Below are 6,000 nucleotides of genomic sequence, written 5' to 3'. Positions count from 1 at the left end.
TAGACCAGACCCCAGCCAGATTCTCCTTCTTGGATGCAGACTGTGGACTGTGGCCTTTCTGGGACTTCTTCTCTTGAGCTCCATCCTTACCTGCACATACAGGTGCTGCAACCTTAACCTGGCCCAGTGGCATATACAGGGCTATGGAGAGCGGGACAGTTGCCTGTGGAGCTCGTGTTATCAGGGGGACTGGACATATGCAGAGCAGACTGTAACCCACTGGGAGAAGTGTGAAGGAGGGCATGGATGCCATGTCTGGGGAGAGTAAGGAATTCCACCTGGGAAAGCTCCGCAGCGCCGGCACTGGCTAGCACTGACCTTGAACAGCAGGCCTGGGACACAGGATGGGTGACTCTTGATCTGAAGAACAAGAAATGGTCTGGAGAGCGTACCTCTAGCTTCTGAGTCTGGGGCGTAGGTAGTAGGTGAGAAGATGGGCACCTAGAGGGGCTGAGGCCAACGTCACCTGCTTTCCCAGGCCCGGGTCTGTTAACACTCTCAACTGCATTAGTGTTGGTAGTTTCTAGAAAGTTCTACAATCATGTATGCTACAAAATGTCTCACATCCTTTCTGGTCCCCTTTAAAGTGAAATGATAGTTATTTTTGCAACCCGTTCCAACTTTCTCAGGCCCTTTCTCGAGTTGCAAAGTAGAGAAAAGAAGAGACGGAAGACCAGGGCTGCAAGGACGTCTTTATTGTTCCTGGGAGGGAGCAGTATAGAGAGCCACAGTGCAGTCACTGAGCTTGTTAAAAGTATCTCAATAAATAAAACAAATAAGCAACATATACACTGAAACAGAAAAAAAAAAAAAAAGGTTAGCTGAGCAAATCATGGAGAAAGAGAAAGGGGAGAAGTGAGAAGAATTCCAGGCTTCCTTGAGACAATCATGCAGGGGCTTGGGGGTGGGAAGGAAGCACGAGGTTCTTTTTCTGAGAGCCTTGGTCCAGTTTAAACAGAATTGTACAGGAAGGCATTTCTGGCTTATTTTTTAAAATATACACGAAAAAAAGGCACTTAGAGGGAAATACAAATCCAAAATCCTTGTAAAATGTGTTCCTGAATTTAGCGATTTTCAGAAAGAATAAATCCCCGCCCCCTCAAAACATAAAAATAAAAAAATAAAACCCAGGCCTGGGTCTGTTCCCACCCTCAAACAGTGGCGAGGATGGCAATGAACATGTCACCGGCAAGAAGGACCATGAGCGCCACTTCCTCTGCGGGGACCGTCTCCTGGAGGGGGCCGTGCGGTCCGGGGTCTGTCGCTGTGCCCTTGTCTAGGCACCGTGCTGGAGCACTGAGAGGGGGCGTTTCCCGGAGGTCATTCGGGTTTCAGAAGTTACAGACTCGGATGCACCCCAGTTCCACGTGCGCTCGGCCCCGCGGGACAGTCTGGAAAACAAGGTAGAGGGAGGTTGAGAAGCCGCTGCATGGCTCGGTGTCCGGGGACCGCCCTCATTCAGGGCCCCCCAGACGGGAGGGGCAGGTGCGAGCCGCTCTGACACCCGTCTCCTCCCTGTCCGCCCTGGCAGAAGCTGGACAGGTGAGCAGTAGTCAGGGCCACTGGGCACCTGCAGGCTGTTGCCCCCAGGGACCCAGGCCAGGCCTGGAGCTCCCCCTCCCCACCTCCGCCCTCTCCAGCTGCACCCAGACCCAGAGGGCTGGATCTCCTGTCTCCTGTGCCACCAAAGCCTTGCCCCCCAAGGTGCCCTGCAGGGCGGTGCTGACCCCGTGGGTGAGCCGCTCCCAAGTGGAGCTTCCACGGAGAAGAGCAGTCCCCCATGGAAGGGGAAAGGGTGCTGGGGTGAGGCGGCTGCAGGGCTTCGGGACAGCGGTGCGAGCAAAGCCAGCTGTGGAGGGCTGGGGGTGAGGACGTGGAGAAATGGGACAGCCGCTGGGCAGGAGCTGTCAGAGGGGATGAATTTCTACAGCTGTGCTTTTGAAAAAACTACAGATTCACAGACAAACGCAAAACAAAAATGTACAGGGAGGTCGCATGCAGCTCTCACCTGGTTTCCCCCACTGGTATCACCTTGCGCTAGTCTAGTGAAGCATCACAAACAGAAGAGGGACCTCAGCACAGTACGAGGGCTTATTCACACCTCACTCGTGTGTGTGTGTGTGTGTGTGTTGGGGTGGAAGGAGGTTGTACCAGTGGTGTGTGTGTGTGTGTGTTGGGGGTGGAAGGAGGTCATACCAGGTGTGTGTATGTGTGTGTGTGTGTGTGTGTGTGTGTCTGTGCGCCAGGCAATTTCATCACCTGTGGATTCTGGCACCCTCCACTGCGATCAAGATACACAACTGTCGAATCCCCAGCCCCACGAGGCCCCGGAGCTCACGGAATTGATCCATAAAGCGCAGGTGGGTCGATCAAAATGCAGCCCTGGGGCCAGCTTCCAGCCGCCGTCTCCAGAGCCCCTCACCCCCATCTCCACCACCTCCCGCAGGACCTAGCCAGTGAGGCTCCCAGGAAGCAATTCAAGCGACAAAGGCCACGCTCTACCAGAAACACCCCTGCCTTCCCACTGGGAGGTCTGGTTGAGGAGTGAAGCTTGCTGCTGACGGGGAGGAGGGGGACCAAGTGATGTGGCAGAGGGAGGGGCATGTGCCGGCGGACCCAGCGGGCAGGGCTCCTGCAACTCAGGACCTCACAGGCTGCCATCTGCGCCCACAGGCTTGCTGGAGAAAACGTGCTGGAGAGAAGATCCGGGCCAGGGTGTCCAACCACCAGACTACAGAGTGAGTGTCGCAGCTGCCGTAAGCCAAGGTCATAAGTCTCCGCAGTGGGGACAGTGGGAGGGCCCCAGGGATATCACTGGGCATGAGCACCTGGCCAAGGACCTCGCGCTGGAAAGGTCCCACGCGTGGATGCTGAAGGGCCTGGGGGCGAGCACAGTGGGCCCCTCACCTCACTCCAAGGAGGCAGCTCGTGGCTGGGGCAGCTGCTGGCCTGTCACCTGCTGTTCTGGGGCCGTGGACTGCTGATTGCCCAATCCTGCAGGACCCAGTGCTACAGCCCACCCAGCCAGCTCGCAGCCAATCCCGCATTTACAGCGTGTGTGCGTGTGTGTGTGGGTGTGTGTGTGCGTGTGTGTGGGGTGTGTGTGCGTGTGTGTGTGTGTGCGTGTGTGTGGGTGTGTGTGCGTGTGTGGGGGGGTGTGTGTGTGTGCATGCGTGTGTGTGTGTGGGTGTGTGTGTGGGTGCGTGTGTGCGTGTGTGGGGGGTGTGTGTGTGGGTGCGTGTGTGCGTGTGTGTGTGGGTGCGTGGCCTGACGCCACTGGGCAGGGGCAGCAGGAGGTATGTGCCTTGACCTCCTGCGCCCCCAGCTCCCTCCCCGTGGAACCCTGAGCTCCACACTAAAGCCCAGCTGCTCAGGGAACTCTAGAAACCTTTACTGCATCAAGACAAAGCTCTGCAAAAGCGAAGACACATTTTCCCTAAAACTCCAGTGCGTGGAAACACACATGCACTTCTTTTTTTTCCAAGTTCAGAGCACTCCAAATATGTAAGCCTTTTTAAGTGGTCCTGGGCAGAAAGTCAAAGGCTGCTCTCTCTTGGAGAATGTGGTTGTAATTAGATAATTAATAAGGGGGGCAGCTAGAGAAAGCTAAATGGAAGCCTTCCTCAGTGGGAGGAAATAATTACAGCAGTTTTTGATATACGAGCTGCGCCAGCCCTCCGAGGGGAAATACAGCATCATCCGTGGAAAGCCAGAAACGACAGGGCCGCCCCCAGGAGCGCAGGTTTCAGGGTTCACACCACATGCCTGCGGGGCCCAGGGCTTGGGCAGGAGCGAGCGGCAGGTTCATTAGTCTTTCTGACCGAGAGCCTTCGGGGCCGGCCGCCTTGATGTCACCCTGACCCCAGCTGTGTCTGCTGACATGGGCGGCGTTCTCAGCCACAAATGAAAAACATCTGGGGCCCCGACAGCCTCCCGCGTGTGAGAGCCACCTGAAACCGTGTGCGTGTGTCCTGTACACAGTTCACTCTGCATCTGTCTGCCCGGCCAGGAAGAGGGGGCAGGCAGAGAGGCCGGGCTGCGGTTGGACTGAGAGGGTGGCCGTCTGCCTCTCTCACCCACACCGGACCATTGGGCACTGAGAAGCAACAGAGGGTCTTATTCGAATCTGTATCCCTAGGGTCTGACACAGGGAGGGGCACATCAACAAAGTTCTCCAGAAAGTGAGGTAGGGGCGGGCTTAAGAGGGAAGCATTCATTTTAAGGCCTTCCATCCATTCACTGATTCACCCACCCATCCATCCATCCACCCACCATCCTTCCATCTATCCCTCCATCCACCCTTCCTTCCTTCCTCCCTGCCTTCTTCTCTCCCTCCCTCCCTCCCTTCCTTCCCTCACTTCTTCCTTCTTTCTTTCCACCCATCCATCCATCCCTCCATCCACCATCCTTCCTCCCTCCCTCCCTTCTTCCCTTCCTTCTTTCTATTTACCCTCCATCCATCTACCCACCCTTCCTTCCATCTATCCCCCCCATCCACCCTTCCATCTATCCATCCATCCATCCATCCACCTATCCATCTATCTTCCCAACATGTACTGAGCATCTTTCATGTGCCAGGAATGCTGTTAGCTGTTTAAAAAGCCCAGAGGTGAATCAGAGAAATCTAGCAGGGGAGGAGTAACATGTTTATAAACAACTAGAGCTCAGGGTAGACAGTGACAACTTTTTTAGAGGAAGTGCAGCTAAGACTCTGCAACCAGAAGGGAAGGGGAAAAGTACCTTGGACTTGGCTGGGCTGCCAAAAAAAAGTAGGGTGAGGAATAAGGGTGGAGGGAGATGATCACAGATGTGAAATCTCTCCTAGTCAGATACAGCACACGCATGCACACATGCGCACACCTGAGACTTTGCCAGTGGAGACTGGGGGGCAGAAGGGGCGGATCAGGAGGCCAGGAGCTGTTCACAGAAGCCCGGGGACGTGGCCACGGTCCCCAGCACAGAGCAGGCATCCAGGGCGCTGTGCCAGCTCTCACTGCCCCTTCAGCATGAAAAGTGGCGGCATCTTTGCCTCCACAGGCCCCTGGCACTGCCCAGCTCACTTGAAGGGGCTCTTCCTGTCAGGCTGCCCTTGCTACCCCTGCTGCCCCCTTCCTCCCGCTCACTACGCCTAAAACAAAGACCCTCGACACCTGGGCTCCCGGGTACACTGTGCAGGGGCGGGGGTGGAACGTGCCAGGGGGAGATGAGCAGTAATGGACCCAGGGGTGGAGAGCTGACAGTTGCCACCTTCCCTGGTGGGTCTCACCCATTCTGCACAGGCCAGCCCCCCTCCCTCTTGGGCATTTGTCCTGCACTGTTTTTCAACGGGGGCCCTCTGTCCCCTGGCCGAGCCTGCCCACAGCCTCCTGACCGTTTGAACACAGCTCCCAAGAATGGTTTGGAGGGACAGAACCAACTTCGTATCACCAACAAAACGTGCCGTAAATATGAGTAGAAAACAAGCGATGATTCGCGTCAGGCAACTGAGGACCACAGTGGGGAACCTGCCGAGCTAAGCACCACACAAACAGCCCAGTGAATGGGGATCCACCTTTCAAAACAGCGGAAATGATCATCTTGGGAGAAGCCAGAGGAGAGTGTGTGGATAAAATGAACATGTGCTGTTTGGAAAGAGCATGAACAACCAGGAGATGGGAAAAGGGCTCTTGGAAATCACAAAAAGAATATTAGTAGACATTTTTTTAAAATAATAGAAGCAAAATAGCAAAAGAGACACTGATGAAAAACCATTAATGAATTGGAGACTGACTCATGGAATCTCCCGGCATCTGAGCAAAAAGACAAGGTATGTGGAAAGGAGGAAGCGGACGCGGTCACAGGAGGGATATCGACGGAAGAGTCCCCACGCTCAAGAACGATCAAGGGTTTCAGATTAAAAGGAACACCGAGTTCTGGAAAGGAAACCCAACAAGACAAGCAACCGAGCCACATCACAAAGTTCTGGATTCTAAGACTACAGAAAACCTCCTACAGGCTTCC

At 55.1% G+C, this 6,000-nt stretch overlaps 1 protein-coding gene across 3 annotated transcripts in view; it reads right to left on the bottom strand.

Annotated features, from left to right (window-relative positions):
- Nucleotides 1–680: 680 nt before the first annotated feature.
- The window catches only part of TWIST2 (twist family bHLH transcription factor 2), a 50,101-nt gene continuing 44,781 nt past the window's right edge, over nucleotides 681–6,000 (bottom strand). For 2 of the 3 annotated variants that reach the window (XR_005020710.1, XR_005020711.1), the window contains one exon: nucleotides 695–1,391. The gene's annotated coding sequence lies outside the window, so the exon portion shown is untranslated. Of the gene's footprint in view, nucleotides 1,392–6,000 lie in introns of all 3 variants that reach the window. The other variant, XM_036858962.1, reaches the window with a different exon arrangement.

The sequence above is a fragment of the Balaenoptera musculus genome, chromosome 7, assembly GCF_009873245.2.
Source record: "Balaenoptera musculus isolate JJ_BM4_2016_0621 chromosome 7, mBalMus1.pri.v3, whole genome shotgun sequence".
Taxonomy (NCBI): domain Eukaryota; kingdom Metazoa; phylum Chordata; class Mammalia; order Artiodactyla; family Balaenopteridae; genus Balaenoptera; species Balaenoptera musculus.
This window is presented reverse-complemented; position numbering and strand designations above follow the sequence as displayed.